The following is a 16810-nucleotide window of genomic DNA, read 5'->3' as shown; positions in this document are numbered from 1 at the left end:
ATATTGTCAGAGATACTGCCAGAAGGTGAACTCTTCAGGTTGGAAGGCACTCAACATATGACTGAAGAATTGTCTTCTCAAAGTAGACAATAATGAAGTAGATGGAGCAAAGCCTTCAAAAGCATCATTTATTGGGGGGTGGTGGCATGACTCAACATGAGAAGAAACAGCTGCAAACATTAAGCTTGGAATGTATGAAGTATGAATCTTGGAAAAACTGAAAGTTGTAATAAATGGTATGAACCCATAAAGACCTATATCAGTGGTTCTTAACTTTCCTAATGCATGACCCTGTAATATAGTTCCTCATGTTGTGGTGACCCCCAAACCATAAAATTATTTGTTGCTACTTCATAACTGTAATTTTGCTACCTTTGTTACCTCCAAAGGGGTTGTGACCACAGGTTGAGAACCACTGATCTACATCTTAAACATTAGTGAGATGAAATGGATAGGTTTTGCCCATTTTGAATCACAAAATAATATGATTTACTATGCCAGAATAACACAATCAAGAGGAATCACATGGCATCCATTGTCAAAAAGAGAGTGAAAAATCAGTCTTAAAATACAATGCTGTCTATGATAGGCTTATATCTCTCCATCTTCAAGGAAATCTAATCAATATGACTATTATTCAAATTTATACAGCAAGCACAAAACTATTGATAAAAAAATGAAGAATTCTACCAATGACTTCAGTCAGAAATTGATCAAACAAGCAATCTAGATGCATTGATAATTATTGGCAATTAGAATGCAAGTCAAAGGGATCAGGTATCAGATATCAAAGAACAAAAAATCATATCATTGTGTGGTCACCTTCCCACTACAATCGTTGAAGACAAATGGATGCATAATCAAAAGTGGTGAAGAAAGCTGATGATGCCCAGCTATCAAAAGATGTAGCATCTGGGGTCTTAAAGGCTTGAAGATAAACAAGAGACCATCTAACTGTAAAACAACAAAGCCCACATGGAAGCACACCAGCCTGTGTGATCACGAGGTGTTGAAGGGATCAGGTATCAGGCATCAAAGAACAAAATATCAAATCATTGTGAATGAGGGGGAGGGCAGATTGGAAACCCCAAAACCATCTGTAGGCAACTGGACATCCCATTATGGAAGGGTCGCAGAGAGGAGACACGCCAGTCTGGTTGCAGTGTAGCAACGGTGAAACATACAACTTTCCTTCTAGTTCCTCAATGTTTCCTCCCCCTCTCCCCGCTACAATTATGATCCAGGTTCTACCTTACAAATCTGGCTAGACCAGAGGATGTACAATTGTACGGACAGGAACTGGAAACACAAGGAATCCAGGAAAGATGAACCCCTCAGGACCAGTGGTGAGAGTGGCGATACAGGAAAGGTAGAAGATGGGGTACAAAGGGGAAACCAATTACAAGGATCTACATTTAGCCTTCTCCCTGGAGGATGGACAACAGAAAAGTGGGTGAAGGGAGATGTTGGAGTGTAAGATATGACAAAATACTAATAAATTATAAATTATCAAGGGTGCATGAGGGAGAGGTTTGGGGGAGGGAGGGGAAAAATGATGAGCTGACACCAAGGGCTCAAGTAGAAAGCTAATGTTTTGAGAATGATGATGGCAACAAATGTACAAATGTGCTTGACACAATGAATGTATGTATGAATTGTTATAAGTGTTGTATGAGCCCCCAAAAAAGGATTAAAAAAAAAGAATGCAAAAGTTGGAAACAAAGAGGAAGGAACAGGAGTTGGAAACTATGGTCTCAGTGTTAGAAATGAAGCTGGAGAAGACATGACACAATTTTGTAAAACCAAGGACTTGTTTATATCAAATACCCTTATTCAACAACACAAAAGGCTTCTTCACATGAATATCCTCATATGGAATACACAAAAATCGAATTGACTACATCTGTGGGAAGAGACCAATAGCAGCTAAAATCAAGCAGGACTATGTAATAGATCATCAATTGCTCATTTCTAAGTTCAGGATAAAGTTGAAGAAAATGTGGGGGAGGGAATTCATGACAGCCAAAACAAAACTTTATTACTATTGGTGCTTCTGAAAGCATTCACAGCTATTGTATTGCTTTCAAAATCGACATTCACTATCTTCACTTTGGCAGCTTGATGTTGGCACTGGGGAGAAGTTTCACCAAGGAATTTTGAATTACAAATAGAGGCTGTGCCCATCATCACAGGTCTGGTTGTTAAACATTTGTCAGCAAGTCACTGGTTGCTGGGATACATCTAAGATTTCAAGATATTATGTCCTATGGCAAAACAGGCTCTTTATAGCTAAGAACTCTTTTTTTTTTAAGTATAGCTAAGAACTTTTAATAGTAAAATGGTAGTTGAAAATGATTTTTGAGGAGTTTGGAGATAATAATCAGAATATCTGAGAGGGATTCAAATGTGGATATATTAGAGATCCCTGGTACCATAACAGAGCCTTTGTCTTTCATTTCAACATGAATTTCTTAATGCCATTGGTTAGGACTACTCACTACACTTCAAAGTTCTAAAGTATATTAATTCCTATATGAGTAAGTGCGATAGTTTATTGTGCCAGCCTGGCCAATAAACACAAGTAGGATTAATTGAAGGGCAGAGGGATAAATGGCTTGGTGAGCCTTGCCTTGCTTGTTCTGTGCCTCAGTTTAAAGGGGTACACTACCTGTGGGATGCCTAGCCTGTGAACTGTGTCGCTGTAAATTGAGGTCCCTTTAATCCCACAGGATTGGAATGTTCGTCTCTGGAGGTGGGGACCTACAGTTGGTGACTAGCCTTGCTGTTTGCTGCCTGGGTATATATAGCCCAGCTCTCTCTACAGAAAGGGACTGGCAACTGGCAGCTCTCAAGCCTTAAAGGACTGCTAGTGTCTCACTGCTTTATAATTTAACTGTATATTTCTTGTATTATCTATCTGTATGTAATTTGATGGTTCATTTCTTGTATTATATATCTATCTTTATAAATATATTTATATATAATTACTAGCAATCTGGCTTGTCTCTCTAGAGAACCCTGTCCAACACAGTAAGATAGTAATTTTTCCACATTCTTACTGAAATTGTGAAGAATAAAACAGTGATGATAAACTTAAAAACTCTCTGCTTTTAAACTAAGTCTGACTGATAGAGACTTGAACTGCCTCTTTGGGATTTCAAAGACTTCAAGGCTCTACAGAAGTAGATAGCCTCATTGTTATCCCAAGAATTATGAATTTGAATTGCTGACCTTGTGGTTAGCAGCTTAATTTGTAGTCCACTATGTCAGGTCTCCTTAGACTAATGGTGTTCATCCAAATAGAAAAAAATTTATGAGGCCATTAGAACTGTGTGCATTATATTCTGCTAAGCTTCATGTAAATTTAGTGAGAACTGAGGATCACCTCTACCTCAAATTTGTCTATGGGTCAAGTGTGCACCTCGCACAGAATAGACAGCACATATAAGAATTAGTCATAAACATTTGCACTAGGGTTCTAGTTAATATGTGCATAAGTGTATTCCAAATAAAACATGTCTTTTTTTGTTTTTGTTTTAATCATTTTATTAGAGCCTCATATAACTCTTATCACAATCCATACATACATCAATTGTGTAAAGCACAACTGTACATTCATTGCCCTCATCATTCTCAAAACATTTGCTCTCCACTTAAGCCCTTGGAATCAGGTCCTCATTTACCCCCTCCCTCCCCGCTGCCCTGTCTGATGTCTCCCTTCACCCACTTTTCTGTTTTCCATCCCCCAGGGAGGAGGTCACATGTAAATCCTTGTAATCGGTTCCCTCTTTCCAACCCACTCTCCCTCTACCCTCCCAGTATTGCCACTCACACCCCTGGTCCTGAAGGTATCATCCGTCCTGGATTCCCTGTGTTTCCAGTTCCTATCTGTACCAGCGTACATCCTCTTGTCTATCCAGACTTGCAAGGTAGAATTCGGATCATGATAGTGGGGGGAGGAAGCATTTAGGAACTAGAGGAAAGTTGTATTTTACATCGGCGCTACATCATACCTTGACTGGCTCATCTCCACCCCTAGACCCCTCTGCAAGGGGATCTCCAGTGGCCGACAAATGGGCTTTGGGTCTCCACTGTGCACTCCCCACTTCATTCACTATGGTAAGGTTTTTTGTTTTTTTTTTTGTTCTGATGATGCCTGATACCTGATCCCTTCGACTCCTCGTGATCACACAGGCTGGTGTGGTTCTTCCATGTGGGCTTTGCTACTTCTGAGCTAGATGGCCGCTTGTTTACCTTTAAGCCTTTCAGGCCCCAGATGCTATACCTATTGATAGCCGGGCACCATCACCTTTCTTCGCCACATTTGCTTATTCACCTGCTTTGTCTTCAGCGGTTGTGTCGGAAGGGTGAGCACCATAGAATGCCAATTTAATAGAAGAAAATATTCTTGCATTGAGGGGGTACTTGAGTGGAGGCCTAATGTCCTTCTGCTACCTTAATACTAAATCTATAAAAATAGGCACATATATCTATTTCCCCATCCTCATATATAAATATATTTGCATATGTACATGTCTTTATCTAGACCTCTATAAATGCCCTTTGCCTCCCAGCTCTTTCCTCTATTTCCCTTGACTTTCCTCCTGTCCCACTATCATGCTCCATCCCCACCTGGGTTTCAGCAGTACCTCTTCATTACATTACCCTTGATCATGCACTACCAGGCCTCCCACACTCACCTCATCACCAATTCGGATCACTTGTTGTTCCCTTTTCCTTGGGTTTGTTAAAATCACTTCCTTTCCCCCAACCTCCTCCTCTCCCATGTCCCCCCGGAACTGTCGGTCCCTTTGTTTTCTCCACCAGATTGTTCATCCAGCCTATCTTATTTAGACAGACCTGCGGAGATAATAACATGAACAAAAACAAACAGAGCAAAAACAAGGAACAATATACAACAAAACAACAACAAACCACTGACAAAGAATGAAACAAAACGCAACAAGAATGAAAAACTTGTAGTTAGTTCAAGGATCGTCCAATGTTTAAGAATACATGTTTAAGAACACCTCTGCAATCAGTGATATACCCACTATAGAAATCTTATCAGGACAGTGGCTTCCCTGGGGACCCGGTGCATCAGTTAAATTCAAAGCAGTCAAGTCAGCTCAGAAGGTTTTGTTAGTTTTTGCTTGGACTCCCAAGAAGAAAGTCCTGATAGATTTTCTTGAGGGACACGGGGTGATTACGTAGGTTTATTACAAATAATTTTTAAAGAAAATGTGTTGATGAACAAAAGGTCTAGAAATTTTCACAAAACATTATTGTCCACCACAACAATTCGTCTGCTCCTTCTCAGAGTGTTGGAAGGGATTGTCCTCCAACATTTTCATTAGAAAACTTTACCCATCTACCCTACTTCCCTGATCATGCCTTTTCAGATTTATTTGTGTTCCCTAAACTAAATAAACATTTAAAAGGATCATAATTTTAGTCTCTTGAGAATGCTCAAACTGTCTTTTGATAGGATGGTAAATCAAAGACTGTAGAATTCTTTGGAGTAAAGCTCAAGAACAAAAACACACTAAAACAACAAACGGCAGCCTATCACACTGCATCAAGTTGATGCTGACTCATTGACACCCTCCAGTGCAGTGCAGAACTGCCCCTGGGAATTCCTGAGGCTGTAGCTATTTACAGGAGTAGAAAATACCATGTTTCTCCCACCGTGTGGCTGGGAGTCCAATATTTAACCACTATACCACCAGGGGTCCTTAGAGAAGGATGAGAGAGATGGAAATACTCCATCCATAAATGTATAGATCTTAATGGAGGGTAATTAAAGTGATAGTAGCTTCATATTTTGATACTTTTGCTTAATAAAGATCTCTATGATTGTGTAAGGACCCTGAACATTTTGTAACTAAACTTTTTTACTTACCCCCATATTAAATTTAACTGAGTTGAACTACCTGGCACAGAATTAGTCTATGTCCAGTACATTATACTGAAAATTCAAAAATTAAATCTATAATGTATGGTGTATAAATGTTATGAGTAAAAGTAATTTGAAGGTCTATAAAGTACTTATGATCAAGATTGTATAAAAACTTTATGTATAAAATGCCACACAAGACATATATTTATTTATACTTAAAAGTATAATTTATTTTATTACTTCCTTCAAAAATAAAATATATTCTAACCAACCATTAACTTTTCATAAATGAAAATTTTCCTTTTTTAATGTGTATATTAGTTATTTCTGTAAGGTAGTCGAAAGGCGCTAGAGACCAAATCAGTTGAATTAGAGCCAAAAGGCTTTATTGGGGAGAAAAACCCAGCCTGGGTGTAGTCCCACAGTCCACAGTGTCTAGGCCGGAGGAGTTGTACTGCAGGCTGCAGGGGTGATGCTTATATATGGACAGGTATGTCTGAGTTTCTGGAATGTAAGGTGTCTTCCTGGTTCTGGGTGTATTCGTGCCTGGTGCAGAGCGGTGAACAAGAACAAAGCGGGCACTGAGCCAAATGGGCCCTGCCGGTGTCAGGTGCAGAGTGGTGGGCCGAGAACAAAGCGGGCACTGAGCCAAATGGGCCGTGCACAAAACGGGCCATGAGTAAAAGAAAAAAAACTTGCAAAACTACTGACAGTTTACATAGCCAGCACTGCTCAGCTCCGCAGGTATGTGTGGGAGATTCAAGGACACTTTCTCCTAGTTGTTTCAGCCATCTCTGGTCAGCTCCACATGGGTGGGGCAGAATCAAGGTCACTTGCTGCTAGAAGCCGGCCTGGCATTGATCCGGTCATACAATTTCACCTTTTGAACTAAGCTAAAGAAGTGTCTAGGTAAGTCTGCTTGACTTTAAACTTTTAAAGGAATATTATATATATTAAATTAAGGGAATATTATATATATGAAATATATATAAGAACTATATATGTATATTTCTGGGAATAGTAAAATTTAAAATGCAAAGATATATGGAGGGAACCAAATTATTCTCTTAATCATATCTATCAGCATCTTCTTCCACCTTCTCTTGCCCAGATTCATCAGAAAAATATCATTTGATGGGGATTATAAAGACTATGGCTTGAAGAACCATATTAAATAATTCAGCATACCACACATGGAATCTGGCTTGTTTCATAACAATATACTTACTGTTATCAAGTCAATTCTGACTCATAGCAACCCTATTGGACAGGGTAGAACACCCTCTGTGGGTTTCTGAGACTGTAACTCTTTATAGGAATAGACAGCCCTGCTTTTTCTGTCAAGGAACAGGCAAAGATTTCGAACTGCTGACTTTGTGGTTAGCAGCCTAACATGTAACCACTACACCACTAGAGTTCCACATAAAAACATATAATATGAAAATATATGATGCCACAGGATTGTCTCCTACACTACGATGTACTCAATTATTTTCTGCTGACCTAAATATGAGTATCAGTTAAAACAATCTAATGCAAGTAACAGAACATGTGATATTTAGGTTTATTGTGTCAACTAGGCTCCTGTAGGAACATGTAGGCAGAGTTTGATCAGTTTGCAGCTTGATTGGAGTGTGTGTTAGTCCGAGAAGACTTGAGAAACAAATTCAGAGACACTCATGTGTGTAGGAGACAGCTTTATATCAAAGAGTAATTGTACATTAAGAAAACATATCAGCCCAATCCAGATCAAGTCTATAAGTTCTATATTAGCCCATTAAGTCCAAAATTAGCCCATGAATTCTTCAGACACACACAGGACATGCAATGATGCTGAATGCAGGAAGATCACAGACCAATGGGTGGAAAGCGCTGTGGATCCAATAGCAGTGGATGCGCTACAGGGTTCTAGCTGCCATCAGCATGGCTCCATGTGGCTTGTCAACAGGAAGGTGCCACAGACAGACTGAGAGGGAGAGTGGCTCATCTCTTCTGATGACAGAATCTAGAGATAGTTCCCAGAATCCTCATGAGAAGGCCATGCCCATAAGTAGACATTAGGCTGTGACCTGATTGAGAGACTAGACCTTCAAATTACTTTTATTTATCAAGTTGACATGAAGTTGTGTATCTACCACAGAGGGTGACCTAGATAAATGGCTCTCTGAGGCTGGCTTCTTCCTCTCTTTCTCCCTGGTGTTTGGACTGGCATGCTGCCACCTGAGTTAGTCCATTGCCTGTGGGCCAAGTCAATGGCTGGATTGTGTTGCATTGCTGTGCATTGCTTGAACTTGTGGCTCCATCGGGACCCACCCCGCTTCCCTCCAATGTTAGTGGCCTCTGCTACACCTCAATTTCTCATCTTCCTCCTCTTGTTGCCCCACCCTGCCATGTCTGGTGCCTGCAGGCAGACTCTGCTGTTCCTTTCTGAGGGCAGATTCTGTTGTCTGCTTCCTTGACTTTAAACCAGCAGCTGTCAAGAGTGAAGGACCTTCAGTATATTAACTGTTCTGTGAAAGTGGGTTAAACTGAGCCCTCTGTACTGCTGTGTGGACTAATTAGCTGTTATATTTCTTCTTGCTGTATCAGCGGTTCTCAACGTTCCTAATGCTGCAACCCTTTAAGACAGTTCCTCATGTTGTTGTGATTCCCCAACCATAAAATTATTTTCCTTGGTACTGTGATTATTTTCATTATAGCTAAATGTAATTTTGCTACTGTTATGAATTGGGTGACATCTGTGAAAGGGTCATTCAACCCTCAAAGGGGTTGCTAACCTATATATATATGTATGTATGTAGATAGATAGATATAGATATAGATAGATATAGGTATAGGTATTGATATAGATACAGATAAATGTAGATATAGATATAGAAAGTATTCTGATTTTGTTTCTCTAGAGAACCCTGCCTAGCACAGAACACTAAACCCAAAGTGGGCTAAACAGAGGGTTATTTGCTACTTCATATAATATGAGTTGCAATGATGGGGTGTTTAAAAACAAATCAGCCATATCATCAAGGGTCCGTGCTCTTTCTATCTTTGATGTCTCAAACCTTCTTAGATATGAGATGTCTGCAATAGTTTCAAAGATAATATAATCTTGCATAAAGTGTTCAGTGCAAAGGATATTTCTTATACTCTTTACGAAGGAATTTTTAAAATTATTGTAATGTTCTCTGTGTATATACACACAGATGACAGTGACAAGACCATGTTTGGGCCAGGCACACCGTAATATTTTAAATGACATTTTATTTTTTACACTTGCAGGTGTTACTTAACTGAAATTTTTAGACATAGGATATTTTTGTTTTGTCGACTTACAGAATGTTATGGTTAAATGATGGTGGCACATATTGAATTGTATGCATTTTAGTTTTATCCTGTTAGGTACGGATATGATTTTATTATTGTTTGTTTTAAAATTATATATTGTTTTATTCCACCTTGAAATTATGCTTCCTGCTGCTACCATCTTTGAGGAGTGAAGTGGCAGCTGAATTAGGGTTTACTCTTCTTTTTAGGATGTAAATGAGACCCCCATCTCAAGTCCAACTGAAGGAGAATATTTGCTAAGTCTTAAAAAGAACAGACTAAGAACTGTGGGGAAGGAATCGGCTGCTCGCTTCTGAGGAATGAGTCACTGGAAACTGTATGGAGAGACTCAAACCATTGTCAGATCCGGAAAACCTGACACGTAGAGGATGGCGCACACGAGGCAGTGTTTCGGTCTGCTGTTCATAGATAGTGTCCCCATGATTCAGAACAGACTCATGGCACCTAATGACAGCAACAACAAAAGGGACAGAGACTGCACAAAGACAGGCACATCATTCAGATGAGGGAGGCCATCAGCATGAAGTCAGATTAGGGTACAAGGATGAACAGACAAGGACACTTTTTAAAGCCATGTAACAACGGTATTGTCAAAATGTCATGATATGTGGCAGATAAATATGTCACTATGGTGTAAGGGGATATGTCAACTGGACATTCCTGGGTAGGGTAGGGGTAGGGCCCAAGCTATCAATTGGGTCACAGCCTGATGACGCCTTCTTGATGTCATACACCCTTTTGTATGAAAATGAGAGACACTGGGACTTCTCTCTCTTTGCCCCTTTGCCTCTGCGTGCCTTCAGGGACAGTCAGCCCTGTGTGGGCTGCCCAACCCTGAGAACTCACCCTGCCTTGTTTCCACCGACCTCATATTCACAGGACGCCACCAGCCTGTGATCATTCCACTTTACCTTTCTGTGTCCTCAGCCAGCAGCTATATGGGTCCTAAGAGGGATTTATGGACTAGCATCTAACTTATAGACTTGAGTTGAACTTGCATGGGATACCTTCTTGATATAAAATTCCTTCTTGTATGTGTATGAGTATCACTGGATTTGTGTCTCTAGATAATCTAATCTAACCGGTTTGTAGTTATAGGTGGGGCAACAGAAGCAGGAACAGGACTATGATTGGGACACATGCATTATGTGGCAAGATTGGTCCATTCCTTCCAAGCAAGGCAGTCGGGGAAGATGGGTAGGGCTTAACTCATGCCTAGGCAACCCCCTGTACTGTCCTCATTATGAGGGCCTCAAGGACGCACGCAGCTAGGCCCTACGGGAAACTGCCTTTCCTGGGCTGGCAGGAGATGTGTGGATATAATGTACTTTCCAACACACTCTGCTTGAGGGCAAGATTATCTAAATTTTTGGTTAATGATCAGAAAATTCAATGGAAACTTATCTATGTAGGGACTCTGCAAAGGGATTTTGACTTACCACTGCCGTCCATAGTCCTTGCAAACCAAGATGCTCCAAATTTAAGCTCTACTATATCTTTATATCAAAAAGATCAATCAGATGAAAGGACTTAAATTTGAGTCCTCGTTTGGTAAGTTCTGATAAATGCTCATTTGGTAAATTCTGCTAAGGTCACGAAACCCAGTAAAGGATTCATTCAAAGCAGAGATTTAGAGAGCTATAGTTAAATTTAGAGAAATATAAAATAACACAGATATTTGCCTAGCTGTACCATCATGGTTCAAGGACCTTGTCTCAAACCTAGTGATTTACTGTACCAGGAATTGGTAACCAGTAAATATTTATCGAGATTGTGTAATTTTAAATATTGGTCTTTATAAGTAGGTAAGGAGCCGTGGTGACTTGCCTTACTGGTTACCCATTTGGCAGCTAGGTGCAAGGTAAGCAGTTAAAAAAAAAAAACTAGTCATTTCACAGGAGAAAGGTGGGGCTTTCTACTCCTACAAAGAGTTACAGTCTTGGAAACCCACAGGGTAGTTCTACCCTGTCCTATAGGATTGCTGGGAGTCTGGGTGGGTGGACTCCATAGCAATCAGTGAGCATATAAATGGGGAAGACATCAAGGATTAAAAGTGGTTGACTTACTTTAAAGTTCCTTGATTAAAAAGAAATACTAGGGGGCTTCAAAAGGTTTGTGGAAGAATAGAATTACTGTATAGACTTGTGTGGAAGCCGAGTTTTTCAGCACATTTTAAAATGCCATTTTTGTGGTAAAATTAGGTGCCTTGGTTGATATTCAGGTCAGCTTATACTCAAGTATATACAGTGAAATATAGTGGGATTTTCCATGAAGTTTTTAAAATAATATGTGTGTTTGTATACATATGTAAAATGTAAAAGAGAAAAGGAAATTAAAGGAAACTTTACTTTCTAAGGTTTCTCAGGAAACCACGAGGGCATTTGGAAAGATCTAGTGCCGGCTTGGGAAGCTGCATAACTGGTTTAAATGCCTTTGGAACAAAATTCACTTTGGACTTTTTTTGCCAACTAGAAGCATCTTTTCTTAAAGACTGAGCTAACAGTACCTTGTTTAGCTTCTTCCTTTACCTGCTCTGGAAGGGGACATTATACTTCTTTCGACTGGTTTTAGCCTCATTGTGTCTTGAGCATTTCAGCAATCTTTAGGGCTGTTATGCCTTTGGATCTGTTTTTATTTATTTTTAAAATTCTTTTCCATTTGACATGGAATGCTTTGGCATAATGAATGCCAAGAACAAAAACCATTGGTTTTACCCTCAAGACTAGACTTTACTCTGAACCCTCTCCCACATTTTTTCTCTTTTAGCATTGCTACTTGCATTCACCCAGATCTGAAAAGAAATGTTTTACTCCCCACAAGGTCATTGGCAATGATTATTCCAGCCTACCTCAGCTTTTGAGATTGAAAGATTTATTCCATGGTGGTGAGTAGGGAGGGAGAGTCCTAAAGTTTGAAAATCTAAAGCAATTCACTAAACTGATTTGAATGTTGCGTATTAGATTGGATTTTGAGTCTTGTTGTCTGTAGACATTTGGCAAGTAAGTCAAGGTAAGAGAATCATAAAAGACAGAAGAGCACTATATTCTTCCAAAGTCAGAGCGATATGCCACTTTCCTCGTTTCTCAGAAATGCAGCTAGATAGAAGCATCAATATGCTGCAGACAGAACTCCCAGAAATGGCCTCACTCCTGCCCAGTCTTCTAATTCTACTCTTAAGTATTCATTAGCAAATGAGCCAATCCCAAACCACTTAAAGGTTGGCTATTTATAAGCCATTCCTGTTTTGTGAAGAAAGGGTAGATTAAATTAGTTAAAAGAAAAGTGTAGTGCTGCCAATACACTTAGTTGTTTATATTTAATAAGAAAAACTAATTGTCTTTATAGTCCCTTTACCACACACACTACATGCTTCCTGCTTTCTCCTGATGTTGCATGGAATTATGTGAAAGGAAAGAATTTTCCTGGATAAGCTATTGCTATAATGTGGTGATTGTTACATTAATTTTCTCCCCAGCTCCACTGCTTCACAGGAATTTTGGACTTTGCTCAGAACTGCTTAGTGAGCTTCTTGGTGGATTAGTTTAATCTCTCACAAGCCTCTCAGCACGGAGAAAGGTTGGGGAGGAGGGAACAGTGGTGAAATGCAGAGGGTAAGGTGGAGGAAAGGAAAGGTTGGTGATGACCTATTGTGAGTGATGATTTTTGTCTTTGAGCTAAATTTGCATAGGGTGGAAAAAAGAGCCAAGGGAGGGTCTGGGAGGAGTGTCAGTGACTATGATTCTTAAACTGAGATGGGGGTAGCGATCCCTTCATGATTTCATTGTTTCTGGAGTGGCTCCAAGCCCTGGGGGCAGCGCACAAATGAGAGGGGCTTTTAGAATGATGATTAGAATTCACAAAGAGAAGACTTCGAAGGAAGAAAAAAGGAGGAATTTTTGTGATATGAATAGATTCAGGGGAAGATTGTGCTCAGTTACTCTGACCCACTACATTATGACTATGGTTACAATGGAGAGCACAGGGAGGTTTTAGTAGAGAAAATGCTTCTTTCCCACGATCAAGATTATGAGGGTGCCTAAATAGAAGGAGTTAAATGACTTCCATGTCATGAAATTTGTATGAACAAAAATATTTTATGAACAAGACATCTATGAGGACATTAATTCCAGTATTGTGATATTTGAATACAATGTAGAACATTTTATTTGCACATATATTCCTATTGAAGTTTTTAAAATTAAAGTTTTGGTATATTACCATGCCTGTCTCAAATAACTAGAAAGGTAGCATCAAGTGTCGTCAATTTAATTTTATATTAGAGCTTTAATTATGCGCACTAAGTTTACTGGAACCCGGGTGTTACAGTGGGACACCTTAATCTCTTTTTATTCTCCACAATGAAGTTAGCTCCAGTGAGTTGTTTCGGACCACTGGCTGATAATGCAAAATGTTTTACCCTCAGACAGAGTGTGTTTGCTGTGTTTCCCCTGAGCAGACCAGGGAGGAGCAGTCAGGAACTTGGCTGGGCATTCCTTTGATGGATTTTGTAGTACAAAGGTCACACGGTCATGAGTTATACCAAGGCTACTTTGGTAGAACCTGAACCAATTTTGTAAACTTCTAATTTGCAATGATGTACCTATTTAATCGTAGTGTCTGCCTCTAGGAGCTTCTCTTGAGTTTCACTTCACAAAAGAACTGTCTTCAATTCTGCCTCTGGTCCAGTCTCCACTTTTGATCACAGGCCCTTTCTCATTTTCCATGCTTTATAATTTAGTTATGTGAATATGAATTCTTTGATATCAGGCTGATGGACTCTCTCACCATAATGATTCCATTTTGTTTTTGTCCTGTTTACTGATTGAAGGGGTATCTGTAAAATAGATGATACACAAATCCTCACATTTGGACCAAAAGGTAACATCATACTAATCAGAGAAGAGATTGGAGTTATCAACGATTTTGTCTGGCTTGGGTACACAATCAATGTTCATAGAAATAGAAATCTAAAGATCAAAAGACATATTGCATTAGGTAAATCTGCTGTACAAGACCTCTTTCAAGTGTAGAAAAGCAAGGATATTAATTTGAGGACCCAAGTCATGATATTTTCAAATTTTATCATCTGGATGTTAAAGTTTGGCATTGAATAAGGAAGATTGAAGAAGAATTGGTGCATTTGAAATATCGTGTTCATGAAGAATATTTGAGTACCATGGACTGCCAAAAGAACTGCCAAATCTGTCTTAGACAAAGTACAGCCAGAATGCTCATTAGAGACAAGGATGGTAAGACTCTCTCTTATGTACTTTGGACATTTCAGGAGAGACCAGTGCTTGGAGAAGACATCGTGCTCAAGCAGTAGGACCGCAAAAATGAGGAAGACCTTCGACAAGATGGAGTGACATAATGGCACATCAATGGGTTCCAATGTAAGAGCAGTTGTGAATATCGCCTAAGACTAGGAAGTGTATCATTCTGTTGTACATAGTATCACTGAGTCAGAACAGACTCAAAGATACCAAACAACCACAACCACATGCAACACTCCCACGGACCTTATTTTATAAGAAAGAGTAAGTTTCTTCTAGAGATATGACCTGTATATTTTCCTATTCTGGATCTCATTTCAGTTCACACATACTATAAAATTTCTGGTCTGTTCTTATGTTGCCTTTCTGCCCATGAATGAACGGGGCAAAACTGTTTGAAGCAAACTAAGAGGTATTTTCTGTTCTTTTCCTGTGTATTTCTAGTTTCTTTATAAAAAACAAATAAGCTCATTGACCTCATTGATTCATCTTGTTGATTCAAGAGACTGCTTTTTTAGTTCATCCACAAAATAGATGCATAATTAGCATGTTAATTTAGTATGCTTTTGTGTACATTCTGTTCTTAAAGTTAAGTATATTTGTGCTACAGATGATCTACCAAATCTGTTCCTTTTTAAAAATTGATATTCAATAAAGTATCGTGTTAATTTTATTCAAGAAATTACATTAGACTTATTTACATACTTAACCATAGATTTATTTTATTGCTATTTCCCAATGTTTATGTCTTATGCTTTTTGAAAAGTTTTTATTATGAACTAGGTGATGGGATTCAGAATAATCGCTTACAAATTCACCAGGCCATATTCATTTGTTCCAGCTCATCCATTGCAATGCCTTCAATGTGCTATCACTTTCCCAACTAGTTCCCTGGATTTCCCATTCCCATTTTCCTTCTTTCCTCATCCTCAGTTCCGTGTCCTTGGATAAAGACTGACCCTTTTGACCCATGGCTGATTATATTATCATGAGGTTATGCTTAGGTCGAGACTGAAGGACCACTAGGAACTATAGTCTTAAGGGTTTCCACTACTATCAAGCTGGTCACTAGCCCGGTCTATTTTAGGATTTTGAGTTCTGTTCCACATTTTCTCTCTTTCTCACACCTTCTAATGTGGTCATTTTCAGAGCAGTTTTTCATGGTAACCAGGTACCATCTAGACTTTATTATCCTGTGCATACTGTTATTTGTTCGCATATTTTAATTTTTAGCACGCTGCTCATTAATATGGGGGTCTTTTCTGTCTTATGCATTACTTGTATTTTTGTCTTTACACTATTATGATTTTATCCTTACCACAATTATGACAATTTTGTGTTTTATTGTTTTCTGTTGGGTTTCCGGGCTGTGAAGCACAGGGAGAGTGGATGCATAATGATAATAGCTGATAAATAAATGCATGAGTGGGGTTGAGTGATAGGGAGGGGGTGGGGATTTGGGGAGTAAATAATAAAGGTGGGAGGGGGAGGGAGCACCAGAAGGGATTGTGGTTGCACAACTCATTTTAAAGGTGATTTAAGCTTGGAGTGGGGGATGCTCTAAAATCGATGTGGTAATTATTATATAATCCTCCTTGATATGACTGAACAATTGAATTGCATGATATGCAAATTATGTGCCAATGCAATTGTTGGGGGGGGGATATTTAGCCTTTCTTCTTCCCAAATACAATTATTTAAGACAATACATTTCCTCTTCAAATTATTGTTTAATTATATTTCAAAAATTTGACTCTCTAGTATAATATGTAATATTAGTTAACATTCAGTTCTGTTGTAACATCAAGATAGGGCCAGTTTATAATCCAAAATACAACAGAAAAACAGCAACAACAATACTGCATTGTCCTTTGCCAGGTTCACATGTTCAGTTTGAGCCCATTGCTGTAGCCACTATATCAATCCATCTCCGTGAGACAATTCCTGTTTATCTCAGACTCTATTTTACTGAACATGATGTCTCTCCTGGTACTGGTCACTCATGATATATATGCAAAGTACATGAGATGAAATCTGGTCTTTGGCATGTAACAAAGGTTCTGGCTGTACTTCTTCCAATGCAGATCTGTTTGTTTTTATGATAGTCCAGCACACTTTCAATATTTTTCACCACTCCAAAAATTCAAATGCACCCATCCTGCTGTGGTCTTCTTTATTCATCGTTCTGCTTTCACATGCCTCAGAGAGTGGATGAAAATCCCAGAGTCTGGGTAAGATACACCCTGTCCTCATAGTGATGTCTTTTATTTTTTAGTCATAATGTTTAGGCATGATC

The sequence above is a fragment of the Tenrec ecaudatus genome, chromosome 8, assembly GCF_050624435.1.
Source record: "Tenrec ecaudatus isolate mTenEca1 chromosome 8, mTenEca1.hap1, whole genome shotgun sequence".
Lineage (NCBI taxonomy): Eukaryota > Metazoa > Chordata > Mammalia > Afrosoricida > Tenrecidae > Tenrec > Tenrec ecaudatus.
The sequence above is the reverse complement of the archived record's forward strand: the minus strand, read 5'-3'. Positions refer to the sequence as shown.